This window comes from Lemur catta, chromosome 11 (genome assembly GCF_020740605.2).
Source record: "Lemur catta isolate mLemCat1 chromosome 11, mLemCat1.pri, whole genome shotgun sequence".
Taxonomy (NCBI): domain Eukaryota; kingdom Metazoa; phylum Chordata; class Mammalia; order Primates; family Lemuridae; genus Lemur; species Lemur catta.
This window is the reverse complement of record NC_059138.1, coordinates 42,061,057-42,080,524: the sequence shown is the minus strand read 5'-3', so window position 1 is coordinate 42,080,524 and position 19,468 is coordinate 42,061,057. Positions and strand designations below refer to the sequence as shown.

General features: G+C 34.3%; 1 protein-coding gene across 1 annotated transcript in view; it reads left to right on the top strand.

Annotated features, from left to right (window-relative positions):
• The first annotated feature begins 384 nt into the window (after positions 1 to 384).
• Positions 385 to 19,468, top strand: part of MAGI2 (membrane associated guanylate kinase, WW and PDZ domain containing 2) — an 836,940-nt gene continuing 817,856 nt past the window's right edge. Inside the window, exon 1 of the mRNA XM_045564147.1 lies at positions 385 to 497. The gene's annotated coding sequence lies outside the window, so the exon portion shown is untranslated. The remainder of the gene's footprint in view (positions 498 to 19,468) is intronic.

Sequence of the window (19,468 nt, the reverse complement as noted above, 5' to 3'; positions counted from 1 at the left end):
CAAGGGGTTGGGAGAGGTCAGAATGGGAAGTAATGAATGAATGAATAAATGATCTTTTTAGCCATGCAGTGAGGTATACTATAATGTTACAGTATTAGTTCAGGAGTGACGTATCTTTTACTGTAAGATAGACTTCATTCTAAATGAAGAATAAATTCAAGAATACACACAAAGCACTGAGCATAGACTTGGTGGACAATTACCATCTCAGTTAGTATTATCTGTTTTGTTATCATGCCAGCAAATGTTTCAGCAGATCAAAAGAGCGATTTGAAATAATGTATCTTTTAAATGGGTTCCTGAGTATATTTATTACAGAATCAAATTACATGCTTAACATATTTTCCAACATCCTTTACTAAGAAACTTTATCATTTTAGGAGGAATTGTTGATAAGGACCTTCGCCACTACCTCAACTTACGGTTTCAGAAGGGTTCTGTGGACCACGAACTTCAGCAAATCATTCGTGACAACCTCTACCTCCGCACGGTGCCATGTGGGTACAATGGGCAATATTATTTTCTTTTTATGTTAAATGTTCATAGATATATCCATTGTTTAAAAGAAAAGTTAAATTGCACTGATTTTTAAGGTGGGCTTTTGGAACAGAAAACAAAGTTGAGATATAATCATTTTAAATGCAAATGCTTATATAAGTGCAGTGGCATGGTTTAATGATGAAGTTGTAGTTAAAAGAGACTTGTGATTTTCAAGCTATAAAATCTAACTTATACTTCTCAAGTTAGTATTGAGAAATAATGATTCTGGTCCAGACTGTCAGTGATTCAGAATAAATTATGATTGGGGTAGAACTCCACACCAGGAGTCAGGAGAATGCAAATTCAATTTATTAGTTGAAACAGCTATTTTGTAAACAGAACCTACATAGTAACTCTCAACCTCATCTCTAGTTTGCAACAAGGGAGTCTCAGAAATAAAAAGAAACATATGCATTGGAAAGCATAGCTAAGTTTTTTTACAACTCTTAGAAAGTGATGATGTTTGTTGAGACAGATCTCTTATATGTAACCTATAGAAAATCACAAACCATTCCTGATTAATCCTTCACAAGAAGGGAATTGGTAAAATGATAAAATTCACAAATCAACTTCTTAGCATCTATTCCAGCTCATTTGAAAATTCTCTATTAACTTTAGGACAAATGAAGGACTTTTCAATTTAGGTCCTAGATAAATATCAAAATCCATTTTCTTCAAGGTAGATTCCATGGCCTCCAGAGACTTTATATTCTCTCCAGAAGTTCTGGTCTGTGGATGTGTTGTATGTTGTTTCTTTTGTTTTAGTTCTGCTCTAAACTTTAATGTACTCAAAGCTGTGGGCTCTAAAAGATTAATATTAAAGAAAGAAAAACTTGACTAGGTAGGACAAATGAAACAAATGAGCAAAACAATTATATATATAAATATATATATAAAAATATAAATATAAATATATATATATATATATATATATATGGAGAGAGAGAGACAGAGACAGAGAGAGAGAAAGAGAGAAAGAGTTGAACCACCAGAATTATGTAACAGCTCTAGAACATGAAGGATTATACTAAAATACTGAAAACAGAGAAGAGGGATAGGTCAACACTCAGCCCTTTTGACCTACACACATTTTAGGAGACGTAGACCTTTGTCATTGTTAGCACTGAGTATTCATCAAAATAAAAATGCTGGGGCAACATTATTAAATACTCCTAGATGAGAATGTTTGCTGATTTGACATCTTGTCAGTCAAAATGATACCTCTATCTATGTGTGTAAGTTAAGTGAACAGACTTTTGGATTCTTGCTTTAATCCTGGAAGTTGAGAAAAGTACATTCTTAAACCTGTAAGTTTGACATTAGAGTGACGACAAGAGGAAGATGGATTAAAGTAAGTGACTGAACTATTTATAAGGTAACGGGTGGACGCAGTTTCAAAGCTGTGATGTTGTCAGTGCAGCTGTGTGAATTTATCTTTTGTAACACAAAAGAAAGGAGATCTGAAATACTGAATAAAGAATCCAGGCACTTTATTATGTTTAAAAGCTGAGAGAGATAGATAAGAGGCTGACATTCAGAAATACTTGTAGTCCTTGCTAAGTCTATGACATAAATAAGAAAGTCTTAATTAAATATGAAGATAATAGGAGTAAATTTTGCATTAGTTAATTAACTTCTTAAATAAAGCGTCTCTCTTAGAATACCAAAGAAAGATTATGAGAGAAAAATAAATATAAGGGTAAAATAACTAGACTTATATGAGTAAACATAAAGAGCTTCAAGATGTGATTTCAGTACAAGGTCATAAATTCAATTAGAAATCGTTGAATAGCTCCTCTAAAGGAGATGATTAGAAACTCAATGAATCTGAATTTTATGAGGAAATAATTATTATTTGAATTTCAGCCATCATTCCTAATAGCCAATTCCAATAACACTATTCATTGTGCTTTTAACTTGCCATAAAAAGTAAAAAATCTGAGATATAGATAATTCTAATTTTAATATTAAAAATCATTTTAATACTAATGAATTGGATGTGAACAATTCACCACCTTCACTCAGCATATCTTTTAACAAAATGTTCAGATTCAGAAAGTATGCAGGAAAAGTGTATCAATAGTGTGAAAAATCCTGCCATTGCTTCAAAACTTATGTAGGTGATCAGCATATCTATCAGCAGTGAGTATGGAATCATATTTGTTAACACATTCTCCTGGGCCAAAAAATTCTCATTGGTTTTCATGAACCCAGCAACATGAAAGGAAAATATACTATTGAAGAGCGTATCATTGCTCTTCTACATACATTAATATGTATACACTCACCTCTTATTTAATCCAGCAATGGCACCAGGAATAGATCTTTGATGACTTCTTTGAAGCAAAATTGTAGTCAACTTATAACTATGTGAGGGTGGGCCAGGTGTGGTGGCTCATGCCTGCAGTTCCACTGCTTTGGGAAGCTGACGTGGGAGGATCACTTGAGGCCAAGAGTTTGAAATTAGCCTGGGCAACATAGCAAGACCCTGTCTCTACAAAAAATTAAAGAAAAAAATTAGCCAGGCATGGTGGTACATGACTGTAGTCCTGTCTACTTGGGGAGGCTGAGGCAAGAGGATGGCTTAAGCCCAGGAGTTCAAGGCTGCAGTGAGCTATGATCATGCCACTGCACTACAGCCTGGGCAACAGGGAGAGAGACACTGTCTCAAAAGAAGAAGAAGGAAAAAAACACTGTATGAGGGTGAATTAATTTTTTTCACAAGGCAAAAGCTAACTGAGTAATTCTCCTTACTACCACTATATTACTCCAACAACGACAACTACAACCAGAAGGAAAGGAGCCAAATCCAAACCTGGACTTCCTTAGTGCCTAATAAGAGAGGATTCTGGAGCTAAGGCCCTGGAGACCTCCTACCCTCACACACAGATATATATTCAGCCAAATCCAGGTGTGGACAACTTGGTTCCTGTATTTCCTCTGAAGGAAGCCCATGTCTGACTGCTGGCTGATTTCTGAACTAAGGGAGGGAAGTGTTTAGCACAGGTCTCCCCCCCACCCCCGCGCCTTAACTGCAGATAATACAAAATCCCAACAATCTGTTCCCTGCCCCATGAACAAGGGTTGACTGTATTTAACCTTTTTATTTTGTTTCCCCAGAATCTTATTTTAGAACTTAATTCTTCAAAAAAAAATTTTTTTTTAAGCTGTCTCTCTCAGCATGGAAGGAGGACTTAGTCACAGAGATAGAATTGTTGGACTTACAGAGTGTAAGTGTGCATGTGCACTCATGCACACACACACACACATGTGCACGCACACACACAGAGGCTCTGATGAGATCAATTCTTAGTTCTTTCAAGAGTCAGTACCTAAGGATCATCTCTTCAGGAACTGTCTTGATATTTTCTATATAGTATAAGCCATTCACATGATTATTGTCCAATGAAGACCTAAATTTGTACCTAAATATGTGACTTTTAGTTGCTAAATGTACAATTAATGGTGGGGAGGGAAATAAAGGTCTTTAGAGGACCCTGATGTCTTAAAATGAAAGTTAATTTTTTTAAATGAAGACTGCAAATGAATCTTTTACTATTATATTTCAGGTTATATAAGATTTTTATGTAATTGAACTTCAGGAAAAAGGAGTAAATGATGATGAGATAAAACTGTTGTAGTCTGTAATGTGATAAAGACTAACCATGAAAAACGTATCTAGATAAAGGACTTAAAAGAGTTTAGAACATCTACTATATGGGATTTCAATTACCCTAGTAGTATACAAAAGGCTATTTCAGAAACACTAAGTTAGCAGCATATATTTAGAGATAGGATTGTTTTATCTCAGCATGTTAAATGTACAAAGTTAAGGCAGCATGCATTGTCCCTTGGATAATGTAGATTCAAAAGTTTATGAGGGAAATTAGAATTAATACAGAAAAATATTGGATTAATTTGCAAATGTTTCAAGAGTAATAATGGAGTTTTCATTTTAATATTCTACTGAGCATAATGATTGCATATATCAAATATGTAACTCTTGAGTTGAATCAACCATAATTAAACTGACATATTTCTTAAATATGCAGAAAAACTAATAATTGCAATTTATTGATAAAGTTCTGGTTCTTTCTAGTTTTGATATTTATTAGAGACACAAATTAAGTTTTGAGACATATCAGCACAGATATAAATTTTAGACACAATTTCCCATTATGCCAGATGACATGGGGAAGGACTTCAGTGACAAATTTCAAAAGTTTCAAAATGAAATGAAAGGTAAAATTAAACTTCTCTCCCAAGACCATACTTTGTCATTTGATGAGATGGTTTTATTGGAAAATATTTTAAATTTATTTGAAGCCATAAGAATTACCAGTTTATACCTAGAAAAAGACAAAAGTCAATAAAACTAAAGTCTAAAACTATTTTATAAAATGAATAAAATGAAAAACATATATTTAAGATATGAAAGAAATTACTTTTGTGGAAGACCTGATTGAGTTGTAACATACAATAATGTTTCTACATATTTAAGCACTTGAGGTTAGTAAAACTAAGCCACTTTAAAAAGAAGCATTGTTAAGGATAAAACTGTAAAGTTTCTAATATATTTAAAAATTTTTTTGATAGTTTTACTAAATTATCTTTCACAGAGAAGCAGATAGAAGTGGGCTCTTTAAAAGTTATGAGAAACTGTCTCCTGTTCAGAAAAGCAGTTGCCAACACATCAAAAGATATAGCTATGCAAAGGATCAACATCCTTCTTTGCTAATTATATTAATATAATCCCACATAGGACTATGGTCAGAGAAGACTACTGGAGAGAGGCTGATTGACCACATATATACTAAAAAGTTTGAAATTAGGGCAGAGCTTTCTGGTATATTGTGTGGGGAAAGAAATAATTTTAATTTAGTACTTTAAAAGTTGTAAAAATATGTGTTACTATTCCACAAGGCAATATGTTTTTGTGGATATGAATGAATGAATCTAAGTACCTGTAATTTTAGTTAGGAAGGTACATTTCTAAACACAAAGTAAAAAGAGAGAGTGACATCAACCTGTGGATTAAATCACTCCTAAAAATCATCTTCTCCCAACAGAAAGAAATTCTCTGAGTTGAAAATTATCAAGAACATGAGTAAGTACTCAGATTATCTTTAAGCAATATAGGCCTGTGTTCTGAAATGTTAGGTTGAACTATAGCTAGACATGAAGGCATAGGAGTAAAGGCATCAAATTCAACTGAATTTTAAACCAGACTATAATTTTAAGCCAACATATTGCAACGGCTGTATATTACGCATCTATTTCAACATTAATCTTATTGCCTCAAATAAGAATCATCAATTTAGAAGCTCTTTTTTGAAATGGCTTTTAGATTATGAATCATATTCTTTCAAAATTATTTCAGAATTAAGTTGCCAGATTTTTGTTCTTTGAAAATGAATTTGATTTTTTAAAAATAGATTAATTAAATTTGATGCTGTGTTGAGAATAAGGGTTATTAGAGAATAAAGTTATTAGCATTGTGAACCAACAAAAAAGGAAGTCTATAAACAAATGAAACTAAATTTCCAGAGAGATTTATAAACTTCCCTGGAAGGCTAGACCAAGAGAAAAATCTCAAAAGATTCTGAACACTAGAAAATACTTGAAAGCATTCCACTTATTTACTCATTCAGATGTGTGCCTGCCTGGTATATTTATGAACACATTAACTGCCTTGTGAGTTGTATTTAATTCACGATAGTTTTGAGCCCAGAGCCTCATGAAGCAAAACCTGGGCAAAACCCTGCAGTTGGTTTGTGAAAATTTTACTTGTTGGTGTTCTTATTGTTACAATTAATATTGACAAATTAGTTCTAAAAATGTGGATTAAATAACTAGAAGTGAATAAATTTTGTTTATCATTAAATTAAAAAGGATCATTTTGTTTTTGAAGTTTTTATTCTATTTTTGCAATAAAACACCGTGGCCCCAAGGAAAAAAAAAATTTTTCTAGTGTGCCAGTCAATGTGTTAAACATACATTGTTACTTTACAGAAAGCTATATTAGATTTACCACCTTGCCCTTCTCACTGAATATATTAAGGTCCAATTTCATGTCATGTATGTGAAAGCACTATAGATGTTTTGTTCTTTTCATTGAACGAAATGAATGTATCTTTCCTGGTCAGATAGTAACATTTGTTGGCTTAGTTGGCAGAGTATGGTATAGGAGAGAAATGGCTTCAAAATGTTGCTTAAAATGGAAAGTCAAGGAACATTTAGAAGCAATTGTATTGATTTATCCATTTGACACCACAGGGCACTAGTCTTAAAATAAAGGAACATTTGGCACAAGAGAAAGGCATAAAGCAGCAACAGTAAATAATCTTACTGCTCTTCCTAGCCACATAAAATTCCCTTTGCCCTGACTTGATTGTCTTTTTCTGTTTTTGCAACCCAATCTTGTTTTTAAATTAAGTGCAGTTCTGAATAAAACCAGCCATGCATGTACTTTCAGATTTTTCTATGAATGTCAAGTTAAGGATGCCATCATAATTCTGATGTTCCTTGAAATCTGCCTTCAGTATTCATGAAACTCCAAAATATGGTCCAATGTTAGTAAGTGGATGGGAAAATAAACATAATGAGAAATACAAAGCTTTAAAAATGGCTCTTCTCCTTTGGAATATGTAATGAGTTGAGATGTGACATAAAGACTTCTGAAGCATGAGGTGTATTGTTATGAAATGTGATTATAATCTTTATATTTAACATGAAATATAGTGTCTTCTAATGTTGAACTTTAATAAATGTCACTTATGCAAGTGAATGGCCCTAGCTGGAGGCCCAAATAGATCTAGCTAATGGAAGACTAAATCAATGCTTAATACAATCAAGGACTTTATAGCACAGATGAAAAATTTAGGAAAGTCAGCAGGGCTTCTCACACAGGGTAATTAAAAGGTAAGACTGATCTAAGATTGACAGTCAATTCAATTAAAAAATACACATGGATCCTGCCTTTCCGAGGCAATTCAGAAGTTTGGAATTGAATCAATTTTCAGTTAGTTTCCCAATTTCTATTCCAAGCTGTTACCTTTTCTACTTAAAGGCTAGCTTACAGGAAAGTTGCTTTTTATGCACACAAAATCAGCAAATATCTATATAAGCTCCATTGGAATGAAGATAAGCATTTCATTTGCTACTCAACTCAACCCATTTGTATTCATCAATGATAATTTCTTAATTTGTCCTTCAAAGACAGGACCAAAGTAGGGAGCCAGTGCCATCCTATGTATGTTTGACCTCTTCCATTTCTAGTAGGAATTCTAATTCTTCTTATCATCTTTTTAATTAGTTGACACTGATGAAAAACTGTGCAAATCAGTGAGGGACTTGTGTATTTGTAGAATAAAGCCCTGAGTCCAATTAATCTTAACATTTCCCATGGGAGAATAGATTGGTGGGTCTCCAGTCAGGGTCAGTCCTAAATACGAGACTCCATGAATGTAGACTAAAACAGTGTCTTAAATAGCAGCCACCATTTGCTGAGCACTTCATGTGTGCAAGAAATGTTTTTCAGATATTATCTCATTGAGTTCTCATAGTATTTCTATAAAGTGAATGTTATTCCCCACCTTTGAACAAATATGAAGAAATTGAGACTCTGAAGGTAAATAACTGTGCTGATACTCTGCAGAAAGTGAGTGGAGGAACAGGGATTCTGTTGCAGGTGGATCTGGCTCTGAGTAAACAATCTACATGAGAGGAGCCCTCTGGGAGAAGCTCCAGGACGTCAGGAGAATCATGAGGGTATTTCCCGAGAGGTTCAGAGGTGCTCCCAGGGTAGAAAAAGAGGAAAAGCAAAGAAGCCTGTCAGCAACAGACATCTAATTAACATATACTAGATTAGACTATTTTAATCTATTTCCAGCAAGAGAAAATGTATTTTTTTGCCAAGCAGATAGGGACATAAATTACCACAAGTAAAGAGAATGTATGAATAATTATTGGGGAAGTTTTCAAGTAAAGATCTACTGATTGGCTAGCTTCAAGTCAATTAATTTCATCTTGACTTGAGCCTCTTGGTTGGCCATTAATCAGTCAAGTACCTTATTTTTTTTAGCACATCATTACCATAAATATTGGAATATAAAATATCTAAGGGGAGAAAAAGAAAAATTTTAATTGATAACTATATTATTCTAATAATGAAAACTTATGTTGATATAGAGAGATTAAATATGTAAAGGACTTTATGTTATTGAAAAGCATTTTTTCTTTCTGAACTCTGCTTGTAAATGCTTTTTGATCTCAGCTCTACTAGACTTTCTACCTGCATTTTATACTCTGAATTCTAATCTAAGTCCGAAGCTCTAACTATATAAAACACTATGTACAGGTGTTTATAAAAGTTCCCAATTCTACATCTTGGCATTCAGTAAAAGCATTTCCTTTGCAAATCAGGGTAGGGGTGAGGGAGATGGAGTGGGAAGAAGAAAGTGAATTAACATTTACCAGACATCCATGTGCAAGTATTATTATGTCATTGCTTTTTGCAATCCTCTAAGAAATGTGTTGTAGTTCTCATTTTTCAGACCGGGAAACATAGGCCTGGAGAGGTTGTGGGAACCATTTCCCAAACCGCACAGCTAGTAAGTGGATGAGAAGGAATTCAAGTCAGGTCTATATGATGCCAAGACCCATTTGTCATATTGCTTCCTTAGTCACTATAGCTCTGATTTCTCTGGCAGTTCTTAACAAATTTTGGGAGGCTCAAGAACATAGAAGACTGCTTGGATATGTATCTATATTTATTATCTAATGTTTACACAAAAGCAGAACAAAATCATGAAAATGGGTAGTGAATTATATAAGACCTCTAAATTACACACTTATCTCCAGGAGTCCCGCTAATATCATTCCCCCAAAAGCTCTGAAAAGACCAAGGTCGGTAGCTGACATTATTCAACAATGGCATGGCTCCTCTCATTCTCCTGTGAGGTAGTGAAAACAGAGATGACAAGGCTGTTCACTTCAGTGTCTATGTCCTTATAATAGGAAAAAATAGCCCTACATCTGCTGAAGAAAAGCACTACTCCCCCATCTCATCATAGCTGGCTCTCTAATGACTCAACTGTTACTTGTGGCTCAGTGTGATGACGACTTCTTAGATCTCCAAGACTCCAACCAGTTCTCTTTCGGCACAATTCCATGGTGACGTAAGTTGGCACAATGTGTTTGATCCCTTTGCCAGGCACACAGAGAATTGAGATGTATACATGTGCCCTTCCAGCTTTCTCCCTGGATCCTGGATAAATGCCCCAGTTCTGGCTCAGGGGACTAAGGTTAATATGCATAGTGATATCTGGTATCCACTGAGCAACTTAAACCATTAAGGAGCCACTGAGTGCAGCCAAGCTTAACTTCTGCCAAGCTTTGATTTTACTTTTATTGCTTTCAGTGTCAAAGGTTTTCTTTTTATCTTTCTATTTCACAAAGCAAAATGGTATAATGTGTCATCCAGAGTTCAGCCCAGGAAATAAAACTATGCAAGGTATTTTAAGAAGGTAGGGTTTTAGGGAATTATTTGTTTAGAAAGTTGCCCGAAGAATGAAAGAAAAAGTTGCAGACTAGATCCTCAGGAATAATACTCAAACAATACAAAATTGTTCTACCAGCATAACTTCTGCTTCTGAGGCCTGCAGCTAAGATCTAGATTTCACTAAGCCAGAATTGAGAAATTGCCACTGTGGCTACAATTGCCACAGCTGCCTCTTAACACCTCAGAAGCTAAGGAATGGATACTGGAACCCTCCTACAGAAAACATCACATCTTTAATTATAAAAGATAGTGAGCAACCTTGTCTGGTTCCGGTTCTAAGTGGGAATAGTTTCAATTTTTCCCCATTCAATATGATATTGGCCATGAGTTTGTCATCAATGGATTTGATAAATTTAAGGTATGACCCATCTATGCCTATTTTGTTCAGAGTTTTTATCATGAAGGTGTGCTGGACTTAGTCAAATGTTTTTTCTGCATCTATTGAGAGATCTGCATCTATTGAGAGAATCATATGATCTTTGTTCTTGCTTTTATTTATGAGGCGAATTGCATTAATAGATTTGCGTATGTTGAACCAGCCTTGCATCCCTGGAATAAAGCCTACCTGGTCATGGTGAATTATTTTTTTGATGTGCTGCTGAATTCAGTTTGCTAAAATTTTGTTGAGTATTTTTGCATCTATATTCATAAGGGATATTGGTCTGTAGTTTTCTTTTTGTTGTGTCCTTTCCTGGCTTTGGTATCAAGGTGATACTGGCTTCATAGAATGAGTTAGGGAGGATACCATCTTTCTCAATGGTGTGGAGTAATTTCTGTAGTATAGTATGAGTTCTTCTTTGTATGTTTGGTAAAACTCTGAAGTGTAGCTGTCTAGACCAGGACTTTTCCATTTTGGGAGGTTTTTAATTGCTGCTCCAATTTCTGAGCTTGAGATTGGTCTATTCAGAAATTCTGTTACCTCCTGGGTGAATTTAGGGAGGTTGTATATTTCCAGGAATTTGTCCATTTCCTCCTCATTACGTAGTTTTTGGGCATATAGGTTTTTATAGTAATCAAAAATAATGTTTTGTATTTCCATGGTGTCTGTTGTGACCTCTCCTTTTTCATTTCTATTTGAGTTTTATGGTCTGCTAACCAATAAACCAAAAACTGGCACTAGCTAAGATTCCTTTACTCTTTTCATAACTATATACTTGTTTTATTAAAAGAAAAATGTGGTATTGTAGTGAATCTTTACAACTTATCAAAGAACTAAATATTATACCCATTTGTTTTGTTTGTTCTATATACACATATACGTATGTATACACACATGTCTCAGAATCCCTAGTATTCACTTTTTCTAAAATATACTTTCCTATTCTTCTTTTTTTCTTTTAAACTGTTCATTGTTGCAGTAGAAAGGTATAATGATAATGAGTTCATACAGTTTAGATAAATATTTTTCTATTTAGGAAGATGAAACTAAATGGCAGAATTTATTATTTAATTTTAGATAATGAAAAAATGTATAGAATTATTATTTTACTTTAGCCCATCATTACTGGAAATAGTCTCTGTACTTATCTTTTTTTCACAAAACTATTTTGTGTATTCTAAAACCATGATTCTCATCTGATTAAGCTTTTTGATAAGGGAAGTATAAAATAAAATATGTATACATATATTTGAATATAAAACACCAAACACATGATAGAATACACTATGAAAAATACTTTCTTGACTTTTTTTAACCCAAACCTAACCGAATATAATTTCCCAAGTACATTTAAACAAAAACAATTATATTTCCCATCAGAGATAGTAAGTGCTTTCACTTGTTTAGCAAAATCAGATATTGTACTAGGAACTTGGGATAGAATGATGAACCAAACATGCTCTCAAGTCACAATTGAGTGCATGTGTGGGTTTCTATAGAGATCACCAGTTACATGATGAAAAAACCACTTAATTTTTAAAAATGTAGTCTGTAAAAATACATATCTTAGTAAAATTAAGGAGCTTTTTAGTCAGCTGTTGTCAATTGGGTAATATATTTCTTTCTAAAAGGTTTAAAATATGTATTTCACCAATATTGGGTATATTCATGTTGTAATGTTAGTCTTTGAAAATATTTTACGTTCTTTCACAATTTGAACTTTAAATCAATGGATATGTGTCTCCATTCTCAATTCATTCAAATAAAATGCCCAAAACCTTTTAAAACTAAAAAAAAAAAAATTATAAAAGAAAATGTTACCTTTAAAGATATTTCTTTTTGGTGATAACCTAATAGTCTTACAGTACCAGTATCTTTAATTTATTGTTAATTAAAAAATTGATCTATGTTTTAAATTCTTTGTTTTATCTATAGTAAAATTCTAACAACACAAATAATTATCATCAGATATTAGCAAAAACACTTATAGTGTATTTAAGGTTTTTACTTTTCTACTTATAGTCAGACTCCTAATGATTGATACATAGTTTGCTAACTGGTTGTAAGCTGCCAGGAAATATATTTGTTCTTTAAAAAACAGGGATACTCATGCATTATCAGTGTATTCTGGAATTGTTCTACACTACTTATAGAATGAGACATTTTAAATGTGTGCAAGACTTTGTTCATTTTTTATTCACAACTTTATTATTAAAAAGTATGAATGTGACACTAACAAAATTTAGTTCTTAATTATATTTCTCACATGAAAAAGCAATTGACAAAAACTGCTTGCAGAACATAATTTAAATTTGGATCAAGAAAAGGAATCTTAATTAAAAGTGAGGAGCCGAATATATTATTTGAAGCACTAAAGAAAATTAATTATAGTTTGAAAGAAGTAAGATGCTTTCAACACTGAGTGGCACATCTGTGATCAGAGGTCAATGCTGGTGGCTTTATGTAGGTCCAAACAACATTTCTGTGCCTCAGAGTTCATTAAGAAATCATATGTGAGTCTTTAGGTAGAATTAAATACATAAAAATTCCACATATGAGTAAAACATGACTACTTGCAACTTGGAAAACTTGTATTTAAGCCAACATTAGTTTGGAAAAAAAGATACCTGGTTCTTTGATACAAACATAAAAGTTTAATTTCAGTTATCCCATAGGCCAGATGTTATTCTCTTTGTGAATATGATTATCTTTATAAAAACTTATCTTCCAAATTCATTGGTTATAAAAATGTGGTTGTTAATTCAAAGTGTCATCAGTGTACTCAATAACCCATTAAATTTAAAGAGATTAAAAATTTATAAACTTTCATATATTGGAACTTATTTTAATTCAGTTTAACGAATATGAAGAGCTATTATGTGCATATGAGTGGCTGGGATCTGGGAATATGGGATGATTAAGACACAGGTCCTAGTCTCTAGAGATTTATCCGTATCATAAGGTCAAATCTAGATAAAGCATATATCATTATTATCATTTTACAGATGAGTAAACAGAATATGTACAACTAAGTAATGTAAAATAACTACTCAGCATCACAGTGACAGCTTATAGCCAGCCTCAAGACTTTGGGAAGTGACCAATTACTAGACCAATCTGAATTAGTTCACCTTTGCTGAACAATAATGACTAGCTTGTTGGACTTGGAGATATAGACCGACAAGAACTGAATGTTTAAAGATTTAGTTGAGCAATATGAATTCAGTTTTGGGAACTTTGCTCACCCGTGCTCTTATATATTTATGCTCCAGACTTCTTATGATTGGGAGAAAAATAAGAAGGAAAAAAAGTAGGAAGAAGAAGGAAAGAAAGAAAACAAAATATCATGGCAGTCCCTGAAGAACTAAAGGATTTCTTGAATTGCCCTGTGATAGCAAACTTAATCACAATTTGCTGGTTAGAGACACACATTTTTTTACCCTAAAATAGACCTGAAGCCTCTAGAATCTTTGAACAAAACTCTTAGACTAGGAACAATGGATCCATGGCTTCTTCAGTGGAAATCTGGTAGTAAACAGCACTTAAGGTAATTAGGGACTGCTGTGTTGGTCCATCGTTACCTGTGTTCCCAAGAAGCCTAGACCTATATCAAGCATATGGTCTATTACTTCATGTATGTTCTCCTGATTATTAAGGAGTGGGGAAATGTTATATATGTCTATCTGTACAAAAGGATATAGATATACACAACTATCTTTAGTATCTATATAAAATATAACATACATATGTATTATATATGTGTGTATATATATAAAAAAGTCTCTTATCTCAGTAACATAATAGGACATACATAACACCCGTGTAAGTGCATATTATTCAATCTTGCATATTGAAAACTTAAGCTCAGTTCAAGGTCACAAATAGGTGGTAAATGATAGATCATAGTTTTTTAATGCAGTGTGGAGCTATCTTCAAATATATACTTTTATGTTAATCTATCCCATATTAATTTATCTTTCTATTACTATTTATTGTATCTATCACAAAATAGATTTTTAAAGTCCAAAATTGTTTTTGCCAAAATAGTAGGCGAAGTGAATGCCAGAATACTATGAGCTAGAGCAGTCAGACAGAAAAGCCTTTGGGGAAAGAGCAACCCTTTTAAGTCAGCTTTGGAAACCAAGTAGAGTTGACTAGATGGTAGGAGCTCGAAGGACATTCCAATGGGGAAGACCTTTTGAGCAAACCCTTGATGCTGGTAGAGAGCATGAGAAGACTAGAAGTGGAATTTATGTGTTTCGGGGAAGTAGGTGGTAAGTCCAGAGAGGAAGAGAAGATCAAGATTACAAAGGCTCTTGAACCTGATTAGAAGAGTTTTTGCTTTATTCTTTTTATGGTTTGTAGCATATTAAAGCCCATCTAGACCAAGAATGGCCATATAACATAGCACAGTACACACTGGATTTAAATCACAGCTGTACTATTTTCTAATGAGGTAGCCCTAATAGCCTCTAGTGACTCTAGTTAGCCTCTTTGTGACTCTGTTTCATCATTTGTAAAATGAGAATAATATAGTACCTTCCTCACAGAAATATTGTTGGGATTAAGTGAACTAAGATGCTCAGAACAATGTCTTGTAGAAAGTAAATCTTCAATCAATTTAGCTATTATATTATAAAAGTCTTTATGTGGGTTGATAAGGGAACAGATTTGTATTTTAGGAAGTTGAATCTAATAATAGTCGGTACCAGTATTTGTGAATACAGTAAATTGTCTCCAAGTACTTGAAAAAGGGGGAACAACATTGCCTTGTTGACAGTTAAACTGATATCTGCACATAGTGGGTGAAAATATAATAGGCAGTCGCTTTTAGGATTCAGAGTAACTCCTAGGCAAACAAAACTACATTCTAAGCAGATTGACCATGATAACATCTGTAGAACATGGTTTCTCAGCCATAGCACCATTGATATTTTGGGTGGCTAATTCTTTATTGTCGGGGCTGCCCTACACATTGTAGAAAGTTTAGCAACATCTTGGCTCATATCTACTAGATGCCTATTGCACTTGCTGAGTTGGCCAACTATGTTTCCAGACATTGCCAAAAGTCCCTTGTAAGGGGCAAAAATCTCCCCAGTTGAGAACCACTTCTGTAGAGAAAGAATGTGTCAAACAGATATAAAAAAAATAGAGGATCAAATAGTTAAGGGTTGGCCGTGCACTGCCAAGCATGGTAGAGAGAAAATCTCAACCATCGAACTTAATCTTCTTGTTATGGAGAGAAGGGTGCCCTAGCAAGGACAAGGATAGCAACAGGCTAAATGACAGCCACCGGTGTCCCACAAACAACACCAACCCTATGGTGCACTATGTCCTGGGTTACCTAATGCCATCAAACTTGGTTCATGTAGCTCCTCCAGTTCTAACTATATTTCATCACAAAGCCGTCTGTGTGTGATTTATTTTCCCATAGAGCTCTACCTGCCTAACTGTATAGGCTTCTTATCTATTAAAGACACTTATGATATTCTAGCCCACATGAGAATAATTTTTCAATGTAAATTAGTAAATGAGCTTTGTGTGCATTTTGGTTATCATGTGCGTTATCCGTGCTTGATCTCCCTAGGCACTGACAAGAGTGATTCTCCAGACTTTGAAAGTTAGGGACTAAATTTTAGGATTTGATGAAGTAACTGAAAATATATCTGCTAGAATTCGACCCAGTTTGGTCATACTTAAGTGTTGAGTAAACATTTATTCAGTGGATGGATGGATGGATGAATGGATGAAAATATATATATATATTGAGAGAGAGAGAGAGAGAGAGAATGGATGATAAAGTGCAGACTGGAGCAAGAAAGTCAACAGCAGGTGACATCATTCTGTGGCTGCCATTTGGATCAGTGCAAACTGGAGTGAGGATAGTGTGGAGATTGAAAACAGTAGTATGCAACAAGACTTCATGTGGGGCCTTAGCCAATTACAGCTGCCTCCCTGCCGCCCACCTTGTACATATTTGACAGCAGAAGGAAAGGATTTGGGATGCAGGCAAAACATCTTAGAATACCATAGGTATGGACTCTAGGACTGTGGTCTCCAACCCCCGGGCTCCATATTGGTATCTGTCTGTGGCCTGTTAGAAACCAAGCCGCACAGCAGGAGGTGGGCAGTGGCACCAGGGAAACTTCTTCTGCATTTACCGACACTCCCCATTGCTTGCATCACTGCATAAGCTCCACCTCCCTATTGAATCAGCAGGGGGCATTAGATTCTCATAGGAGCATGAACCCTGCCGTGTACTACACATGCGAGGGATCTAGGTTTCAGGTCCTTATGAGAATCTAATGCCTGATGATCTGAGGTGGAGCTGAGGTGGTGATGCTAGAGCTGGGAAGTGGCTGCAAATACAGATTGTCATTAGCAAAGAGGTTTGACTGCACTAAATGTAATGTGCTTGCCTCATCCCGAAACCATGCCCCCCACCCTGTCCCCAGTTCGTGGAAAAATTATCTTCCATGAAACTGGTCTCTGGTGCCAAAAAGGTTGGGGACTGCTGCTCTAGGTCACAGACAGAGGAGCACCGGTTACTGAGAGTATGTGAAAGGGTAAAAGGATGCATTCAGAATCAATTATATGTTAAGTTTTATTCTTAATCTGGGATACTAAGAACAATCTCAAATTCATGGCCTGTAACATCTTTGAAAAACATGCCTCTAGAATTTTCTTTTCCTCCTAGCCCATTGTGCTATCATGTCTTCCATCAACCCTGCAGAATAAAATGTTTCACGAACATCATTCAGCAGCAGCCAAATAAATCAGAACTCTTCCCTTGAGAATCTTGCACTTTTCGTACTAGTGTATGAGACATCATAGATAATTACAATCTAGAATATTTCTGTAATAAAACCATAACAGGTGGTTAATCCTTGACTAGCATAATGAAATTTATCTCATAGCCAATTCTTTGGAGTATTGGTAGCTTTTATTTACAGGAGAGATGAGAGTAGCAGCAGGAAAGCTACTATTAAACAATGTAATTAATGCTGATATAATTAATGTGGACGTTTAGTCAATGAAATAAAATGTCTTGCGCTCATTTTTCCACTAGAACAGCTCCATTCAGATGGCCATGCATACTTATTCTGGATATAGTTACAAATAAAAAGTACACAAAGCACCTACACACATACATTAGTACAGAGTTATAGAACTATTCTTTTCTGTTACTTACTTCAAACCTTGAAAGTAGGCTGTTGATTCACCTTGATTCAGATCAATTACTCTATGTCATCATCTATCTACCTTGGTCTTTTATCTTGTTTTTCCACCTAGCTCTTATCCATCCTTTCCTGCATCTTGACTTTAACTAAACACCTTGATGGCAGACTCAAAATAGCCATCCTGAGTGAAAATCCTGTAACCTCCACTTAGGAGATAGTGATCTCTTCATACAGTCATGGTGAATAAAAAGTGTAACCACCATGTAAAATATCAACAAGTTGTAAAATTTTGTCCAAGTTTATTGACCCTCCTCTTTCAATCCTTATAGCTAAGCTTACAGGAGATTGATTATGTATTAGAGAAATGCAAAATAACACAGGATATTAATTAATGGGTTTAATTGCAAGATTAAGGGAGTGAGCATGCTTCCAGATATTTTTGACTTTGGGTCAAAATGAACCCTCCATCTTATAATAGCTGCTATTTCGTAGGCTTTTGTAGATTTATCAACTATATTTTTGGTTTTGTGCTAATGGTTAAAATCTAGCCCACCTGAAATAAAAGCTCTCCAGATTTAATTAAGCCAACTTTTTGTTTGGTTTGGGTTTAATTTCTTGGAAATAATTAAATCTCAATTGTGGCAGAGCTCAATATAGAGCTCAGAAGATACCAGGTGATTCTCTATATTTTGCAGCTTTGTTTGTAGTTGCAGACAAACTGGGGCCACATGACTATTTCTAGACATAGATTTGACCAAGGCAGTTAGTGAATTTCTCTCTCTTCCCTTGCTGCAGTGAATTTAACACTTACATGTTCTAGTTGTACCCACGAAAAATGGAGGCTCTCCTGCTCCACATTGAATTTAAACAAGCCACACTAAAACTTTGTAATGTTGAGTCTTACACATTAATTTTCAAAAGCTTATTGGGTGTATCACAGCATAGAATAGCATTTTTCTGACTAGTACAAACCAAAATGTCATATGAAAGTAAATCCTGAGACAAAATGTGCTAACCCCTTGTTCAGTTCTTGAAAAGAAGTAAAATATGTAATTATAAATCTTTTTACTTTTGCTCCGTGTATGTATATGTCAACATAAAAGAACAGATTCAATATAGAGAATATTTTATTGCATTGTTCATCAGTGCATAACAAAACATTCCAACTTGGCATGCTGGCTTTTTTTATTAATAATAATTAAGAGATGAAATTCTTTTTAATAAAATTCCCATTGCTATTCAATTTTCTATAGTAGAAGAGACTTTCAAACATGATTAATGGGAAAGAGAGGAGGAAATAAATATTCTATAATTTTCTGTGAATTTTTTTTTGTCTATTTTACACCTTAAACTGGATCACTTTCATCATTTAGATAAATCTGTGACTTGAAATATTGGCTCTTCATGGATGAAACAAAGTTACCGTATTGTTCTTTATTCTGTAGTTGATGATTAACCTTGGAAGTAAGGTAATAATTTTTCAGTTAGGCTCCACGCAGGGAATGGAAAACATTATTTATCAGCATGTATGGAACATAATCAGCATTAAGTTTTCATATTTTGGCTGCATTTGTGTTGTTATATTGACATAATAGTCATTATAAGTTGAAGCTCTTTTCTGAAAGATTTTAGCAATTAAAGTTGTACTCATCTACATATCTATATCTATTCTTTTTCAACTCATTAATATCATCATCACTTTCCATTGCCTAAAGTCATGAAGTCATATAAAGTTATAGAATAGAATTTCACCTCCTTGTTTAAAAAGTGCCACATTATTTATCCACCACACAAATTATGTTGACC